This window comes from Lipotes vexillifer, unplaced genomic scaffold (assembly GCF_000442215.2).
Source record: "Lipotes vexillifer unplaced genomic scaffold, Lipotes_vexillifer_v1.1 scaffold669, whole genome shotgun sequence".
Lineage (NCBI taxonomy): Eukaryota > Metazoa > Chordata > Mammalia > Artiodactyla > Lipotidae > Lipotes > Lipotes vexillifer.
The window spans coordinates 287,393-307,685 of record NW_006795513.1 but is presented as its reverse complement, the minus strand read 5'-3'; positions in this window follow the sequence as shown (position 1 = coordinate 307,685).

Here is a 20,293-nt window from a genome sequence, read left to right as displayed (position 1 = left end):
TATAAGTTACAGGTGTGCAATATAGTGATTCACAATTTTTAAAGCTTATACTACATTTATTAAATCATTTCCTTCTCATAGTGGCCCTATGATATAGGTAAAGCTATTAGCCTCATTTTACATTTGAGGAAACTGAGGAACACTGAGAAGTTCAGTGATTTGTTCAAAGATACATGGGTAGCAAGTCACAGAGTAGGGAAGGATTATTTTTTTTAAATTATTTATTTGGCTGGGCTGGGTCTTAGTTGCGGCACGTGGGATCTTCGTTGAGGCATGCAGGATCTTTCGTTGCAGTGCGCAGGCTTCTCTGTAGTTGTGGCACGCTGGCTCTAGAGCGCAGGCTCAGTAGCTGTGGTGCACAGGCTTAGTTGCTCTGCAGCATGTGAGATCTTAGTTCCCCCACCAGGGATTGAACCCATGTCCCCTGCATTGGAAGGCAGATTCTTAACCACTGGACCACCAGGGAAGTCCCAGGGAAGGATTATTTTTGGCATGGAAATTTCTCTCTGTGGGGCAGAAACGAATACCATGAAAGGAAGAAACTGAAGTCTGAACTCACAGGGATCATTATTCCATCTCAGAACATGACTTATGTTGTTTAGAGTCTGTTGCCCTTACATAAGTGTTTTTAGTTATGTTTTTTTAATTGAATATAGTTGATTTACAATGTTGTGTTAGTTTCAGGTGCACAGCAAAGCGATTCAGTTATACATATATATGTATATATTACATATTAAGAGTATATATATTCTTTTTCAGATTCATTTTCATTAAAGGTTATTATGAGATATTGAATAGAGTTCCCTGTGCTATACAGTAGGTCCTTGTTGTTTATCTATTTTATATACAGTAGTGTGTATATGTTAATCCCAACTACTAATTTATCCCTCCCCCCTTTCCCCTTTGGCAACCACAAGTCTGTTCTCTATGTCTGTGAGTCCGTTTCTGTTTCATAGATAAGTTCATTTGTGTCATATTTTAGATTCCACATAGAAGTGATATCATATGATATTTGTCTTTCTCTGACTGACCTCACTTAGTATGATAATCTCTAGGTCCATCCATGTTGCTGCAAATGGCATTATTTCATTCTTTTGTACGGCTGAGTAATATTCTATTATATAAATAAACCAAGTCTTCTTTATCCATTCATCTGTTTGTGGACATTTAGGTTGCTTCCATGTCTTGGCTGTTGTAAATAGTGCTGCAATGAACATTGGGGTGCATGTATCTTTTCAACTTTAGTTATGTTTTTATCTGTATTTTAATTGTCCTATCAGTGTTCCTGCACATATTGCCTTGTATTGTATATGTGCTTTTATTGTAAGCCATCTAGAATCTCTTTAGATGTAGGCAGGGTATAAATTAGATTTAAAAATCCGAAATATACTCAAAACATTTCAACTGAAATAACCTTAAGACAAAAGAAATTAATTTGTAACCTTAAAACAAAGGAAAGTAATTTGTACAAATGTTAATGGGAGTTCTATGATAACTATCAAAAACTGGAAACAACTAATTAGTCAGCAAGAGGTAAATGGTTGAACAAAATCATGTATGTAAATGATATGGAATGCCTTATGACTATGAAAAATGACAAACATGGGGACTATATTGGTATATGGGCATTTGTATCGGAAGTAATATTAAATGAAAAAGACAATAAAAATATAGGTATAAACTTATAAATATGTGATAATATCTGAATACATATGACATTAATGGTGATATAATATGGATTGATATCTGTAGCCAAATGTAGTGTTATTAAGGGTTTGAGATAGGGTATTTAAAATGAGAATTAAAAATAATAAATCAAAGAAAGCACATTTTTTTCAGGCATAAAGGAGTTGCCTCCCTGATTGTCCCTTTTGTACTTTGAGCTTAGGAAGGGATCTCAAGAATATCTCTGGATGGGCTAGAAGTGGATCTGCTCTCTGACCTTTTCCTGTGAGGGCTTGCAGTTCTTCTCCGTCTTCAGGAAGTGCATGTTGGGCTTCCATTTGGAAAGGATCCAGTTCAGCATCTTGTCATCATCAGCTGGGAATGAAGAGGCCAATTTAGTGAGAAGCTTGGCAAGAATGCTGGTGAAAGAGCAAAGATAGCAGAACTGGCTCCAAGGGGAGCTGTGCAGTTAGAAATGATGGAGGCCTGGCAAATCCCAGCCAGTCTTGCAGGTGCAGGGAATATGACCTTGGATTGTCATATTCTTCCTACTATAGAAGTACAGGACAGGTACAGCAAAACCTCAGATGTAGATTAGGTAAATGCAGGGGACTCTTAAACTAAGCAGGGAGTGGTAAAACCAGGGCCCAGCGAATGGGAAATAGTGCCAACAGCAAGTGAGGCAGGTAGCTGGAATATAGGGCAAGGCTTTCCCCACCACTGGGCACCCAAGCTCTGAGGAGAATGGAGATGCCTTGAGTGCCCAATAGAAGTATGCTATGTGCTCAAATTCTTTGATACTCCTCCTTTCAAGAAGTGGAGCCTAATTTCCTTCCCCTACAATGTGGGTTGGTTCTTTGTGACGTGCTTCTAATGAACAGAAATAATGGACTGTCACTTCCAAGATTACTTTATGAAAAGACCATGGCTTCCATCCTGAGGACTGTGTCTCTCTCTCAGACTACTTGCTTTGGGAGAATCCAGGTGCCATATTATATGAACAGCCCTGTGGAAGGCCCATGTGCTGAGGAACTGAAACCTCCTTCAGGAGCCACAAGCGTGAGCTTCTCCAGCCCCCTCAGATGACTGCAGCTTTGGCCTATAGCTGCAGTCTCCTGACACACCCTGAGCCAGCACCATCCAGCTAGGCTGCTCCTGGATTCCTGACCCTCAGAAATGGTCATATGTTTGTTGTTTAAGCTGCTAAACATTTGGATAATTTGTTATGCAGCAGAGGATATTTATTTATTTTTAATTGAAGTATATCTGATTTACAATGTTTCAGGTGTACAGCAAAGTGATTCAGTTATATGCATACATATTTTTTTTCAGATTCCTTTCCATTACAGGTTATTTAAAGATATTGAATATACTTCCCTGTGCTATACAGTTGGTCCTTGTTGGTCATCTATTTTATGTATAGTAGTGTGTGTATGTTAATCCCAAATCCCTAATTTATCCCTCCCCCCTTTCCCCTTTGGTAACTATAAGTTTGTTCCCTATGTCTGTGAGTTTCTTTCTTTTTTATAAATAAATTAATTTGTATCAGGAGTAGATATCTATTAATGTATTAGTGGCCTAGTACCTGATTATATTGTGAAAGTGTCTGGCACCTTGACCTAGTGCTGGGGAAAAGACAAGATGGGATGGGCAGTATACAGGTAGTTGAATACTTATTTCAAACATCTGGGATGGGGCTGAGATAGGGCAGCCACTGACAATCCTGGACGGTAAGGTGCTCAATGAGCTATTGTTCTGTAGGAACTATTGAGAGATGTCTATTTCCCTTCTCTGTGTGGGGAAGTGGGGCAGGCTTGTCCCACAGTGCCAGGGCCAGTGTGATGTGTGATGCTCAGAGCCAGGTGAAGAACTGTGGTTGGGGCTGGAGGGAACAAAGGGAGAGAGAGTGCTACTGAGCCAAAAAGGTAAGTGTAGAACAGATTGTTAAATGAGGGAGCCTAAGGAAGTTGAATCTGGAGGCAAAGCTAAAGACCAGGAATGCTAGTGTGAGGGACAGAGTAGCCCAGCAAGAGGCAGGGTGGATTAGCCTGGATTCCTTCCACAGATGTGGGGGCAGATGACAGTGGTGCATACAAGGAGCAAGGGTCTTCCATTTCTGACTCAAGCTTATGCGGATGAGCTAGATTCACTTGGGCCAGGAAGGTTGGGAATGGAACTGGGCTCTTCTTCTTTCAACGACTTGGAGATGATTGGGAGTGGTTATTGAGTCTGGGTTGCTAATACATTTCTGTTTCTTCCCTCATCTTCAATCACTGTTCATTCACTGGACTTAGGAAGGGTGTGGATCTATAATAAGGTCTCCATTGGTTGCATTATTTCCTACAACATTACAAATATGTCACATGTAGCTAGGCTAGCCTTGGCTCTGGCTGCTGTTGGGGCTCTGATGGTCCTTCTGGGGAAGCGTACATCTGGATTTGTTGAATATCTCTAGAGGACCTAGCAGCTGGTGCTAAAATACGTGTTCAAGTGTCTGCTAATTCTATCGACTGAAAGCTGCATGGTCCTCTCAGCAGAATGACATTTCACAGCTTTCAGCTGCCATAAATCATTGACCTCAAGAGCCTCAGGGTTCAGTGCCTAATCCATCAGGCCAGCCAGGTGCTTGAGGCACTTTAAGACTGAATAGAAATAGACCCAAAGACATGCTGTCCCCAAAAGCCATTCTGTTCCAGAATGATTAAATGTCTCTGCCCCTAGAGGTTTTCAATGATAGTGTAGAAGATTGGCACAAATATACCCAAACAGTTCTTTTGCGTGTGTGTTCAAGCAGCAAAATCTTAATGGAGATGAGTTTGCGCCATTGCAACTTTCTGGGCGTATCTTTCAGATGCAAACTCTTTGTCTTAGCTGAGCTGCCATTTGGGCTTTAAATACCCCCAGAGGAGGGATTTGGAACTCTGAGGTCAAAAGCCCACATTTGGAAATAACTGTACTTTGTGTTTTCGTCGAGTTTGCCAGCAAGGAGATGCAGAGCAAACTAGGAGAGGTGAGCCAATTGGCACCTTTAGCTCATCTGGCTTTTGGTTCCATTCCTAGCTAAGCTCCTTAGGGACATTCTCTGCTCTAAAACAACTCTCTGTTCCTTCTGGTACAGTTGAACAGTGCTGCCAATCTCTGAAATGAAAATTATTTTGTAAGGTGTCTCTAAGGTTAAAGTTCAATTAAATATACTGGCCAAGTGGATTTGCAGAGTCAGCTTACCAGCTTATATGGTGTAGTAAAGATGGCTAATTAATCACCAAGAAATTAATATTCCCTATCTCTATGGATTACATTTCTGAGCTCTCTTTGCATTTACATGGTGCCATATGACTGATACTCACTGATGGAATGTGAGCAGAAGTGATTTGTGTCACTTTTAGAAGCAGGTGTTCATTCTACATCATTCCTTCATACAGACAACCATAGTGACCTTGGGATTAAGTGGGATGAAGATGTGAGGAGCTTGGGTACCTATGTTTCCATCTGAAAAGTCACCTGCTGACCAGGAGCATCCATATTGGACTGTTAGGTGAGCAAGAAGTACATTTCTATTGTGTTAAGCCACTAGGTTAATTCGTTACAGCAGCTAGCATTATCCCAACTAACAAACATGGAATTTTGAGATTCTTGGGTAAAATGTGCTTTGTAGGACTGTAATTAGATAAGCTGTATCCTTGGCCAAAATGAATTTTTTAACTTAATGGCAACAAGGTGTTTAAAATTCTATCCTGAGTATTTTACTGCTACCTTCTCACCCTAGTTCATTCGTTCATTCCACAAAAATGTTCTGAGAGCTTTTTATGTGCCAGGTATCACGCTAGGTAGGCACTGGAGATACAATAGTGATCAAAACAGCCATGATTCCTACTCTCATGAACCTTAAAGTCTATAGAGGAGAGATGAGGAATTCTTGAACTAAGACAATGGAAGGGGGACTGGAGAAGAGGGGATGGATGGGGACAGTGATTCTCAAAGCTTGATCCTTGGACCATAAGCCTTCTAATCACCTGGGAAGCTTATAAAAATATAGATTTCAGATCCTGTCTCTCCAAAATCTGAGTCAGTAGGACTGGAGTGGAGTCTAAGCAATTCCATTAAAACAATCTCCTCCCACGTGATCGTGGTGCATAATTACTTTTGAGAACTATTGTATGAGAGACAGAGGGAGAGAGAGGTTTAGAAAGTAGAGTTTTTGTAAAGTTTATTTTTAATTTAATTTATAATTTTTATACAATATTTTTGTGTGTGTGTGTGTGTGTGGTACGCAGGCCTCTCACTGTTGTGACCTCTCCCGTTGCGGAGCACAGGCTCCGGACGCGCAGGCCCAGCGGCCATGGCTCATGGGCCCAGCCGCTCCGCGGCATGTGGGATCTTCCCGGATCAGGGCACGAACCTGTGTCTCCTGCATCGGCAGGCGGACTGTCAATGACTGCGTCACCAGGGAAGCCCTATACAATTTTTAAAGGTTATTTTCCATTTACAGTTATTACAAAATATTGGCTATATTCCCCATGTTGTACAATACATCCTTGAGCCTATCTTACACCTAGTAGTTTGTACCTCACACCCCCCACCCCTATATTGCCCCTTCCCCTCACTGGTAACCACTAGTTTATTCTCTATATCTGTGAGTCTGCTTTTGTGTGTTATATTCACTAATTTGTTGTGTTTTTTAGATCCCACATATAAATGCTATCATACAGTACTTATCTTTCTCTGATTTATTTCACTTAGCATAATGCCCTTCAAGCCCATCATGTTGCTGCAAATGGCAAAATTTCATTCTTTTTTTAATGGCTGACTAGTATTCCATCATGTATATATATCACATCTTTTTTATCCATTCATAAAGATGGGCACTGTTGATGGACACTTAGGATGCTTCCATGTCTTTGCTATTGTAAATAATGGTGCTATGAACACTGGGGTGCATATATCTTTTCTAATTAGTGTTTTTGTTTGTTTTTTCAGATATATACACAAGAGTGGAATTGCTGGGTCATATGGTAGTTCTAGTTTTAGTTTTTTGAGAAACCTCCATACTGTTTTCCACAGTGTCTGCACCAATGTACATTCCCACCAACAGTGCACAAGCGTTCCCTTTTCTCCTACCGACATTTGTTATTTGTGTTCTTTTTGATGAGAGCCATTCTGACAAGTGTGAGGTGGTCTCTCATTGTGGTTTTGATTTGCATTTCCTTGATGATTAGCGATGGTGAACATCTTTTCATGTGCCTGTTGGCCATTAGAAGGTAGGCTTGACAGGACTTTAACAACTGCTTGGAAATGGTAGGCAAAGGAAAGGGAACATTCAGAGATGACTCCTAGGTTTCTGACTCAAACCATTAGGTTGGGATAGCAGTATGTGCTTGAGATAGGCAGCAGAGGGAGAGGAGCAGGTTTCTCTTGTGGTGGAGATAATAAGTTTAACTTTGGACTTAATGAGTCTGAAGTGCTCATGTACCATCCAGGTGGAGATGCAGTATGTTTGGTGTGTATGGTGGGAGTAGAGCGTGAGTTTGCTGGAAAGATAGGAAACCAGTAGAACTGAGCCTGGCGGCTGGTTAGGTATGAAATGAGACACAGTCCTTGCTTTCAAGGAGCTCACAGTCAAGTGATACTGCATAAGACTGATCTCAAGAAGTACTGGTGGCTCAGTGTTATTACATCTCTACTGAATACACAACACTTTGCAAAGCTGAATACAACTGAAACAGTGGGGTGAATTTAACAAAAAATATTTGGCCCTAGCCCTTTAAACCCAGCCATGAAGATAGCACTTTTCGCATTCATTTCTCCAGGTCCAGCCCCACCCGCTCTGTTACCCCTCTCTCCTGCTCTCATATGACTGGCCCTCCAGTTTCTGGCATTGTTTTCCTTTTAAAAAATGTCTGTATTCAGCTGCATAGGTTTTGGTGATCTTTCCTGGATTTGTTTGGCTTAAAAGACACACCTCCCCACCTGATTCTCAGCTCGGCTTGCTCCTTGGAGTGTGGCATCTCTTGATGTTTTGGGTGACAGGGTCTACCAGCAGAAGTTTTCTTGGATCCCTGCAAGGGAGATGGAGTCAGACAGAGATGGTAAATGTGAAAGCACTCCACACATGTAAGCTATTATTCCGACTTGTTTCATAAGCAAATCAAGGTTTCAAATGATGCCAAAGTGATCAGAATTCTATCATTTCAGTTCTTGACGCTTTTCTGTAATCTGTGTGAAAATTTTCCTGAAATGTAAATAGCTATTATTTGATGAGCTCACACAGCTATGGCAAAGCTTTATGAAAACCAATAGATAAGTCTCCAAAGAGAAAGACAATTTAGTGATTTGCTGTCCAGAGCCAAGTTCAGATTTGAAATTTTCCTCTGACAGGCCTCACTTTCAGCTAAAATCACTTCATACCTAAATATCAAAGTATGAACATAATTATCTGGGAAGATCTAAATCTGCTGTGTCCAGCACTTTAAGCATTGAGGCTGAGAGCTTGAAACCACCCAGTTAGAGTCTGGGTGGTTTCTGTTTGAGCTCTAATGAGTGATTAGGTAAAAGGACACTATTAGGCTCAGGGAGAAGAGAACCAACTTTTCTTGAACTCTTATTATGTGCTAGGTACTATATCATAGACTGTGGGTATGTGTTATTTTATTTAACTCTCACAACAATCTCGTTGCCTGTAACCTGTAGATGACAAAACTGAGGCTCAGAGAGGGGAAGAAATATGCTCAAGGGCACACAGCTTATAAGTAGCAAGCTAAGTACTTGAAACCAGGTCTATTAACTTCAGAACCTACGTGCACTTCACAATAGATTAGCACCTCCAAAATTCTATTATTTGTAATTTAGGTACTGCCTCTACTATATCACCTGATTTTTTTTCTTCTAATCATCTCAATTTTTTCACTATTTTAGCCTTTCATAAAGGAAAGATATCTTGAAAATCATTGGTTTTGATGTGTGTGTGTGTGTGTGTGTGTGTGTGTGTGTGTGTGTACACCTAATTTCTCTGGGTGCCATCTCAGATCAACTCCTGCACTACCAATGGAACGCATACTGTTCTTTGGAAACATTGCTTTTTACCATCATCAATCAAAAAGTAAAGGGAAAGCAGGTAGGTGCTTGAGTTACTTTGCACTCCATCAGACTTCCCCAAAGCAACGCCAAATTTAAAAAAAATCAATACATTCAAAGAAAATATCAGCTAAGTATGTCTATAAAACCTTCAGGCTGATGGTAACATACTTTGTATGAAGGAAGAGAATGAATACATGTTAAAATCCAGTGCTTCCCAAGATTTTTAATGTCACAGGACACAAAATGATATTTGTAAGGCACAGTGAGGTCAATGGGTAAGGCTGCTGCCAGCTCCAGGCTCCGCCCGGCTGCCCTGAAGGTCAATGAGATCAGTATCTCAGCAAAACTAACACTTTTGTGGCACACCAAGTAGTCACAATTTATAGGGTTGGAAAGTTCTGCTATAATCCACCATTGGAATAATTGACTGGCTTTTAGGCAGGAAAAAGTCCACCTTGATAAAATCCAGTTAAGTTCTGCATGTGTGTCCTTGTGTGTGTGTGTGTGTCTGTGTGTGTGTGTGTGTATGTGTGTGCGTGCCTGCACATATGTGTGTTGCTAATTGTGTTCTTGTTTTCGTTTCATTTATGCTGATCTGTCCTTGTCAGTTGATCATATTGCTCAGCACTCAGGTAAACAGAATTTTAGGACATGTCTCAGAGTCCCTCTTTTCTATTCATGTTCTTCTATTGTAGAAATTATGGCATTGCTATACTATCCCATTCAGGATCTTAAGATTATTCGTGTAAATATATGTATGATATTGCAATATAACACCATCTCAACAGTTCAATTATCAATACTAACAAAAGGTGCTTGAGACTAGCATACACTGGTGCTTGAAACATTATTACCTAAGAGTCCCCGCTCTTACTCTATTCCCTAAGTGCCTGTATTGATGCCTAAATGCCGCCACCAATGTATGCATTCATTCAGGTTTTCCTTGTGCCTTCCTCTTGGTTCTGGATCTCTGTAGATCAGTTTTGGCCTCAGAATTTAAGACATACAGACATACACCTCATACTCTAGGCTGCCAGTTGACTTATATTTGGGATCTCTTTCCCGTAGAGAACATTAACCAGCACGAGCTACTACCCTAACCCATTTTGTTCTGTCCTGTAGACATCCATACTCCAGACACACCTAATGGGCACGGTATTATATCTCAGGACACAATTGACCATGGTTCAGTTAACTGTTGCAGCAGCACCAGCCTGGCAAGGGCAAAGACTTGGGACTATAGCTAAACACTGGTTGGTATAGGCACTAGAAGGTTGTAGTTGAGAGTGGGAAGCAAATACAGTCAGAAGTTCCAGGTTTTGGTCCAGGAAAACAGTTGGTGGCAAGAATGAATGTAGGGAATTCCCTGGTGGTCCAGCGGTTGGGACTCTGTGCTTTTACTCCCTAGGGCCCAGGTTTGATCCCTGGTCAGGGAACTAAGATCCCAAAAGCCACGTGGCGTGGCCAGAAAAAATAAGAAAACAAAAAAAGACAAAAAGAATAAAAAAATGAATGAGTGTATCTCAAACATACCTTCAGTTCAGACTTCTTTTTTCCGAGTTCCACCCCTGTATATCCATCTATGTATTACTTGGAGTCCTACAGTCACCTCAAACTCAACAACAAATTGTGCTGGTGATATACATCTTCCCCAGCCAGTTTCCCTTCTAGTGTCCTCTGTTTCAGTGAAAGGCATCATGATATATCCAGTTGCTCCAACCAGAAACCTAGCGGTGCTGGTGGGGTTATTTCTTTTTTTAAATAAATAAATTTATTTATTTATTTATTTATTTATTTATGGCTGTGTTGGGTCTTCGTTGCTGCACGTGGGCTTTCTCTAGTTGCAGCAAACGGGGGCTACTCTTTGTTGCAGTGTGCGGGCTTCTCATTGCGGTGGCTTCTCTTGTTGTGGAGCACAGGCTCTAGGTGCATGGGCTTCAGTAGTCGTGGCATGCAGGCTCAGTAGTTGTGGCTTGTGGGCTCTAGAATGCAGGCTCCGTTGTTGTAGTTGTGGCACACGGGCTTAGGTGCTCCGCAGCATGTGGGATCTTCCCGGGCCAGAGCTCGAACCTGTGTCCCCTGCATTGGCAGGTGGATTCTTAACCACTGCGCCACCAAGGAAGTCCATTATTTTTTTTAAATTGAAGTATAGTTGATGTACAATATTATGTAAGTTACAGGTGTACAATATAGTGAGTCACAATTTTTAAAGTTTATACTCTATTTGTAGTTATTATAAAATATTGGCTATATTCCTCATGTACAATATATCCTTGTAGCTTATTTGATACCTAATAGTTTGTACCTCTTACTCCCCTACCCCTATATTTCCTCTCTCTCTTTCCCTCTCCCCACTGATAACCACTAGTTTGTTCTCTGTAAATGTGAGCCTGTTTTTGTTTTATTCACTAGCTTGTTGTATTTTTTAGATTCCACATATAAGCTATAATATATATATATATATATATATATATATATATATATATGCTATATCTTCTTTATCCATTCATCTGTTGGTGAACACTTAGGCTGCTACTATATCTTGGCAATTGTAAATAATGCTGCTGTGAACACTGGGGTGCATGTATCTTTTTGAAGTAGTGTTTTGTTTTGTTTTTTTCAGATATATATACCAGGAATGGAATTGCTGCTTGATATGGTTGCCCTATTTTTACTTTTTTGAGAAACCACCATACTATTTTCCATAGTGGCTGCACCAATTTACATTCTAATGGGGTTGTTTTTGATCTCTCTCCCTTCCCACCTTCATTAAACTCCTCACCTGGCCCTGTCAGATTTTATCTGCTAGATGATGTCTCACATATTTCCTTTTCTTTCCATCCTCCCTGATGTCACTCTAGACCAAAACACCAACATCCTTTGCCTGGACGACTGCATTAACTTGCTAACTAGCCCCTCTACCTCTACTCTCGCCTCCCTTCAATCCATTTTCCTTAGAGCAGCCAGAGTAAATCAAACTATGTCTTCACCATAGCCCACCCATTTCAGATTAAGACCCTGCAATAGCTCCCATTGCCCTTAGGATAAAGACAGTCATTCCAATGGTCCGCAAGGGCCTGAATGATCTGCTCTGGCCCCTGCCTACATCTTTAGCCATGTTTCATAGCACTTTCTCCCCCACTCAGTGTTGATACAAAATTTTCTGTGCAGTTTTCAGGAAATGAAACTGAGATCTATATTGATTAGGTTTTAAATTAAGAAGTCTACAAAATGCACCATAAGATGTGTTTCAAGTCAACACAGAAATCTGTCATCTTAAGATGACTGATGGAGATAATAGGGCGATGGTACTGACTAATGCTGGGTTGACTTTTTCTTTTTTTTAATATAAAATTTTTAATATAAAAATATAATTTATTTATTTATTTATTTTTGGCTGTGTTGTGTTGCTGCCCGCGGGCTTCCTCTAGTTGCACTGAGTGGGGGCTACTCTTCGTTGCAGTGCACAGGCTTCTCATTGTCATGGCTTTTCTTGGTGTGAAGCATGGGCTCTAGGTGTGCAGGCCTAGAGTAGTTGTGGCACATGGGCTCAGTAGTTGTGGCTCTCGGGCTCTAGAGCTCAGGCTTAGTAGTTTTGGTGCACAGGCTTAGTTACTCCGCAGCATGTGGGATCTTCCTGGGCCAGGGCTCAAACCCGTGTCCCTTGCATTGGCAGGCAGATTCTTAATGACTGCGCCACCAGGGAAGCCCGGGTTGACTGTTTTATTAAATTATTTGTCATGAGAATAATGATTTCTAGAAGTCAGGTAACAACACTCCTTATTAGCTGACATTCAGTTTGGGCTGTTATCTTTTTTTAAAAATAATTTCATTTATTTATTTATTTATTTTGACTGCACTATGTCTTAGTTGCCGCACGCGGGATTTTCGTTGTGGCCTGTTTAATTGCAGCATGCGGGCTTCCTAGTTGCAGCATTCATGTGGGATCTAGTTCCCCGACCAGGGATCGAACCCAGGTCCCCTGCATTGGGAGTGTGGAGTCTTACCCACTGGACCACCAGGGAAGTCCTGGGCTCTTATCTTTTTCATTGAAGCATATGCAGTTAGTTTTGTTCTCATTCCATACTAGTGAGGTGGGTAGGACGTATATTTGTATTCCTTGCTTACAGATAAAGCAACTGAAACCCAGAGTAGTAAGATGAATGTCACATAGTAAGTCAAGGCCCCATCTCAGTCCGAAAGCACTGAGAAATAATAATGACAAATAATAATATTAGTAACAGATACTTATAAAGCGCTTATTACATGCTAGACACTGTTCTAAGTCCTTTTCACGTATTATCTTATCTAATCCTCTCAACAATTCTGTGAGGTAGGGAATATGTTCATTTTAGAGGCGAGGGAACTGAAGCTCAAAGCTGTCACTCAGGTAGTCAATGCTGCTCTTATGACCTATCTTGAAGTGCCCCTAGAAGTTAAAGTGTTTGACCCACAGTCAGCACTGGCCAGGCCAGACAGCAGGTAGCAACACATCAGTTACTTAGCTGGGACTCAGAGGCAGAAGGCCTAGCCCTTGGGTGGGTCTGACATCAGCAAAGCAGGGCTTCCTTTATAGATGGTTGGGATATTAGATTGCAAGGAATGGGAATTGAGACTGAGACAGAAACTGATTTCACAGTGTAACTTGGTGCTAATTCCCAGGATATTGACAAGAGAAGCTCTATAATTCTTTCTTCCTCATAGTAAGGATTTGTCCTGTAAATAGGAGTGGGACTGAGCCTGCAGGTACAAAGTAGGGAGAGACCATGAAGCAGGTAGGGCTTCCAATACATGATGTCAGGATAAATTCTTATCGTATGTTTGTTTGTTTGTTTGTTTACCGTCTCCATCTCTTCTAACTAGCAGTTGTCAGTTATCTTACATGCTCATGGATAGGCCAAAGCCTTGCCTCCTACCTGGAATCTCCTATGGCAGTGATTCTTAAAGGGTAGTCCCAGGGCCTTCAGCATCAGCATCACTTGGGAACTGGATAGAAATGCAAATTCTCAGGTGCTACCCGAGACCTAGTGAATCAGAAACTTTGGGATGGGGTCCCAGAAACCTGTGCTGTGACACGCCTTCCAGGGGGCTCTGAGGCCCACTCAAGTTTCAGAACCACTGCTCTGTGGTGCTCTGCTGGCCCAGGCGATGCCTTCACACTACTGTCAGTTTGTCCCAGAATCCTTATGTACCACAGGGTTGTCTCTTCTTGTCCCGTGTCTGGTGACCCTGGCTTTGTGGCTCTCTAGAATGGCAAATAATACTCAGACTCCCTTGCCTGATTCTAGTATAACCAGTTTAGTGTGCAAACATGAGTTCCAATCATCTATGCCTGCACAAAATCAAATCACAAGTGTAGCATGGTGCTTAAGAGCCCAAGCTTTGGGGGCAGGCATATCTGGGTTAATATTCACACTGTACCTCTTAATTATTGATAGTGCTGTATCTTGGACTCTGTAAACCTCTATTTCCTCATCTAAAAATGGAGATAACAACATGCTCTCACAGGGTTGTTGTAAGGACTAAAAGAGATAATGGACATAAAGTGCTCAGTACCTGGCGTTTAACAAGTGCTGCATAATGGCAGGACTCGTTATTATTGGCCTGCTTTCCCCAGCCTTTTCTGTTGTCATGGCATTGTGTAGGCATATGGTAAGTTTGGATATTTGGATTTTCTCATTTGTTTTACCACTGGAAATATTTTATATTCCCCTTTGGAGAAGACAGATGGCACATATACCACTGAAGATCAGTGTGAAGGTTCAGAGGCTCTACTATAGCAGAGTGGTTAAAAGTGTGGGCTATAGAACCAGATTTGCTTGGGTTTGAATCCTAATTCTATCACTTATTAGCTGTGTGATCCTGCACAACTTATTTACCACTCTGAACGTTAGTTTTCCCATTTGTAAAATGGAGATAATAGTAGTACCTGTTTTTAATGTAGGGATTAAATGAATGGATATATATATATATATATATAAGTGTTTGGCACAGAACTTGACATTTTATTTTGAAAATGTTAAAAAGCATGGAATGGACAGAATTTCTAGAGGGAGGGAATTTTGTGGGAGTGGGGGGGGCACTGTATAAACACAGCCAGCCCCAGTATCAAAGGACCATCCTGAGTGAGTACCTGAATGAATCACACGTGTTTTTTGGCATTGTGTACCTCCAGCTTTCTGTTTAGCGTGGCCCAGGTGTACTTTGCTTTGATAAAACGTATATAAAAACCAGTAAAGAAATAATGAACATCTACCAAGAGACTCTCAGCTTAAAGCTAGGGCCTGTGGAAATACAGATGAAGAAGAGGAAATGTTCCCTACCTTTGGGGAACCTACAGTCTGGCTGGACAGATGAGATTAACAGCATGAAACATTACGAGAGAGTACAGGAGAGTATTAAGTGCTAAATGGTACAGCAGAGATGATACGTGCTGCAAGAATCCAGAGAATGGAGAGGGGAGGGAGGCGAGAGAGAAAGGCTTCTTAGAGGTAATGTTTTGAGCTGAGCTTTTAAGGATGGAGAGGATCTGGCCCAGAGGGATGCGGAAGGGTAAATGAGAGGTGCTTATCACATTGCCTAAGGACTCATTAAGGATTCTTTTAAGTACCTGTCACTCTTAGGATGTTAGGATTCAATTTATCAAGTTCTGTTTACACATGCAAACATTTTGAATCACACTGGACTGGGAGAGAAAGATCTGGGGTCTTGCTTCAATCCTCACACTAAGTAGTTTTGTCCACATGTTCAACTTTCCTTCTATTTTCTAGGCTTCTGTTTCCTCGCTATAAAGTGAGAGGGCTGAACTCAATAACCTCTAAGATCCATTCCTACTCTGAAGATAGCCACACCCATTGTTAATGTTTAATGAGTGCTTACTCTGGGTCAGGCACTGTAATCTCTGTATATTTATCAATTCACTTAACAGCCCTTGTGATGGGATATGCTTATATCACCTCTTTTACAGAGAAGGGAATCAAGGGACAAGAAGGTTAAGTAACATGTTCAAAGTTTGTCACACAAGAGGGTCATGGACATGTACCACTAGTACCATATGGTACAGATAGGGTTTCTGTATGGTCGAGATTTACGAACAAAGAAGTAGCAGAATTCTTGTGGTCCCCTGAACTCTCATCATGCCACGGCACTGGCCAGCCATAGATGTTCTATAGGCATAGATGTTCTGTGTGGCCAAGATCCCAGGGTTGGGCTGTGTCTGGGCCATCACACTAGACTTGGGACAGAGAGCACACCAAGTGTGGAAGTGAGCCTTATCCCTAACTCACATTACATTTATAGATTAGCCTAAGAGGAGCTAGGGGACACCTAGTTTTTTAAGTGACAAGAAATATATCAAAGGATCTCCCAGGTATGGGACCACACCAGGGAACAGGCATCTGGAGCACTACGGTCTGCATACTGAAGGCCATAGGAACAGACTTGTCTTCTCAGAATGGTGACATTAGCCAAAAGCCTTATCTCTCTGCAGTCAGGTTCAGTGCAGCTGAGATGACTCCTGGTCAAACTACCAAAAGGGGGAGGGAAAGTGCCACCAGCATCATCTGGATACGTTTCCTATCAAGGACATCCAGCAGAGTTGGAATCAAACTCAAGCAGTGTGGTGCCAGAGCCCGCATTCTTAACCAATTAACCTTGCACTGTCAATTCTCATACTTCTGTTAAGTATAGTGGTGGTTTTACAACATAAGGAAAGCAAGATATCTTTCCAGCCAATAAAGCCTGAATTTGAATCCTGCCTCCTCCACTTACCAGATGTGAGGTAAGTTATTTAATCTCTCTAAGCCTCAGTTTCTCTAGTTGCATAATGATGAAAATACTCCCTATTTCTCATGTTTACTCCGAGGATTAAATGAGGCAATCAATGTAAAGTTCCTAGAACCGAGCCTGGCGTATAGGAAGTGCTTAGAAAAGTGCGACTGCTGTTATCAGTGGTGCTGTTCCTGTTCCCAGCTTACCTTCCAGAAGGGCTCAGTTCTGAGATAATCCACAAGATGTCCCCCTCTCAATAGAAAGCTCCGTAGCAGGGCTATGTGTATAAATATGTATATCTGGGGATCTGAGTTCTTGGAAAATGACTTTCACGTCCATGCCTGCCTGTGCAAAAACATATATTGAACCATGTGCCCAGGAGGAAATCATAGTTGGCTTTGCAACCGGTGCACATATGGTTCTTGAGGCAGTTCTAAGGAGAGCCGGTCGCTTTCCAGGCTGTGTGTGGGCGGCGACTGCATCCCTACAGTACAGCCCAATCATGATGCAGTGGAAGGACTTTGAGGATCCGTAATTATGTTCCTTTCTCAAGTCCTGAGGGATGTATGTGGCTCTTGAGGAGTGTGTATGTGTGTGTGTGTGTGTGTGTGTGTGTGTGTGTGTAGGCACGTTTGTGTGCCCATGTGCATAGTGGGGACAGAGAGAGGCTGGGGACATAGGTTTCCCCCCCCACATGGACAATTTTGCACCAAACATGGAAGCATCCTTTCACTTCCTGTCATTCTGTGGAGTTTGTTTTTGGTAGGTCCTTGTGGTACAGGACACAAGTTCAGAAAGATACTCTGCTGTCTGTGTGGAACAGGTAATACCAGACCTAAAATAATTACATGTATTCAGGATGGTGGAACAATAAGAAATCTAAGTGTGGAGGCTGCTTGTGCAGCAGGAGCAATATAGCTGTAGAGTCATTTTTCTTTTAACCACTTGAAAAATCGTTTCTTCTCGGTCAACACAGGAGAAAGAAAACAAAACAGCTGTTTTTGATTATTTCCTGCCTTCGATTCAACTCATTTGCATACTGAGTAAAGGGCCTACAGCCTGGCAAATATTTTGCCCATTCCTCTTTTGTACATGGGCTTGTGTCTCCTAAGGATAATTTCCTTTGTTGTTTCTGAATGAAAGATGAGTGTCTTGGCTGCTATTGCTGCATCGCACCACTTTGTTCTGGGAAGAGAAAATGGCCTTTTTGTTGCAAACTCTCCAGTATTCTGGATATTTTAGGCAAAGCTCATGGCCCTGTTTGGGGCAGAGCAGGTTTGGGTTGGGACTGCTGAAAGATCTTTCGGCCTTAGAGAAACTCAGATATTGAGACTCACAAGAAAGGTCTTTTGCACCCTCCAAGCACTCCTCTCTTCCCAGGCACTCAGAGCCCTTATGCTGCCTCCACTGTGCCCCCATTGTTTCATCTAGACCGGTCGTTTCTGGACAACACTCTAAGAGCCAGATTTTTTTTTTTTTTTCAGATTTCCATCCTTTGCCTGAGTTTCTGCTCTTCAGTGTCTTTACCTCTATTTCCCAAGGTTGTCCTTGGCTTCATGCTTTTCAAACTGGACTTAGCAAAGCCTGGATATACATGACAGTGTGGCAGGGGGTATGTGTAGCCCCCTCCTGGACTGTCACTTTTTCTTGGTGACAACTAATTTGAATATATTCTGGAGCAAAATGAAAAATTCTCTTAAATCTTTAAGATAAAATAGTAACTAATGCCCATTGAGTACTTACTGTGTACCAGACTCTGTTCTAAGTGCTTGGTACTTTTAATTAGGTTAATCTCCACAGCAACCTTAAGAAGTAGGTTACTATGTTTAACCCAATTATATGAATGAGAAAACTGAAGCATGGGGTGGTTAAATGACTTCTTCAGGGTCAAAGAGTAAGTGGCAATATGGCTGAGAGTTCATGCTCTTAGCTACAATCCTGTATTTGCCGTCAAGGACAGATTGGGCTGTGCCCTCCAGACCTAGGGAGGTTTCTCTGCCCTTAGGTTAAAATGCAGCTATTCTGTGTAATGGATTTATAGCTTGGCCTGAACCTTTGAGCAAGGTAACCTTCACTTAAAGGAATAATTCTGATATTGGGTTGGGGGCGAGTGGTAGATCAGAGGAGGAGATAGCTTAAGATAAGTTTACCTCTTTATGTTGTCACATCAAATCAGATCAGAAGTTAGTCATCTTCTGTCATAAGATCAGGGGTATAAATGGGTTTGGCAGATATAAGTTTTTGTCCACATCACTAAGGGTAATTCATATGTTGAAGCCCTAATCCCCAGTGTTGCTGTATTTAGAGACATAGCCTATGAGAAACTAATTAAGGTTAAGTGAGGTCATAAGGGTGGGACCCTGATTGGTTGGGATTAGTGTTCTTATAAGAGACACCTTGAGCACTCGTGTGTGTGTGTGTGTGTGTGTGTGTGTGTGTGTGTGTGTGTGTGTGTGTGTGTGTGTGTGTCTGTGTGTATATTCTCTCTCTCTCTCTCTCTCTGCCCCCTTCCTCTTTTCTTCCCCCCGCCCCCGCCACTCACCTTCCATGCATGTGCACAAAGAGGTCATGTGAGCACACAGTGAAATGGAGGTTGGTCTACAAGCCAAGAGAAGAGGCCTCGGAATGAAACCTACCTTTACAGCACCTTGATTTTGAACTTCTCGGCCTCCAAAACTGTGAGAAATATATTTCTGTTGTTTAAGCCACCCGGTCTGTGATGTTTTTTTAGAACAGCCATAGTAAGTTAATATAGGCAAGATATGTCCTGTTCCTTTATTTCTATAGATTAAATGCAATCTTCTCAGAGCTCCCAACATGTTGTATGGGCAGGAAATTCAATTTCAGTTATTTTCGGGGTTTCCTATGTTCCTATATGAGATAATTGATGACTCCTGGGCTTTTCTTGTGCCAGAAAATCATGTGAGGGCCAGGTCCTTAGTGCTTAGTGGTTTCAGCTTTGGTTGTTCCTTGGGATCCCAGAGGTTGCCATTAGCAGACTCCTGTTGACTGGTTTTGGGCACTGCTTCTCCGAATGGGCCCAGAGATGCTGCTCATCAAGGTCTTCCCTTTTGACTGCTGATCTGTGCGGGGCACTGTGTCTCTAAGCAGTGCACTGGCTTTGTCTCTCAATTCTCTGACCTCTTTCAGTCTCGGTGGGTGGGAGTACAACTCTGTCTCAGGCTCAGTGGCTTCCTTTTTCCCAGTTCAAAGCCCATCTCCCTATGGAATGATGCAGCAGAATCCCCTTCATTAATCCTTTAGACCAGGAGTCAAAGAACTTTTTGTGTAAAGATTCAGATGTTTGGGGTTTGTGGGTTATATGGTCTCTGCTGCAAACACTCACCTCAGGTAGAAAGCATAATATGTAAATGAGTGGACGTGCTCTTCCAATAAAACTTCATTTATGAGCACCAAAATTTGAATTTAACCTAATTTTCATGTGTTACAAAATATTATTCTTTTTTTGATTCCCCCCCAACCATTTAAAAAAAATCTAAAAAACATTCTTAGTTTACAAAACAGTCAGCAGGCCAGATTTGTCCTGTGGGCTGGGCTGTAGATTGCTGATCTGTTTTAGACTTTTGCTACTCAAAGTGTGGGTGCAGGGACCAGCAGTGTTAGCATCATCTGTGAGCTTGTTCGAAATGCAGAACCTCAGGCTTCACTACAGACCTACCCAATAGGAATCGGAATTTTAATAAAATCCCCGGTGAGGCACATTAAAGTTTTGAGAAGTAGCAATTTAGAAATACAGTGCTGGCTTCTCATTTCTGGACACTGA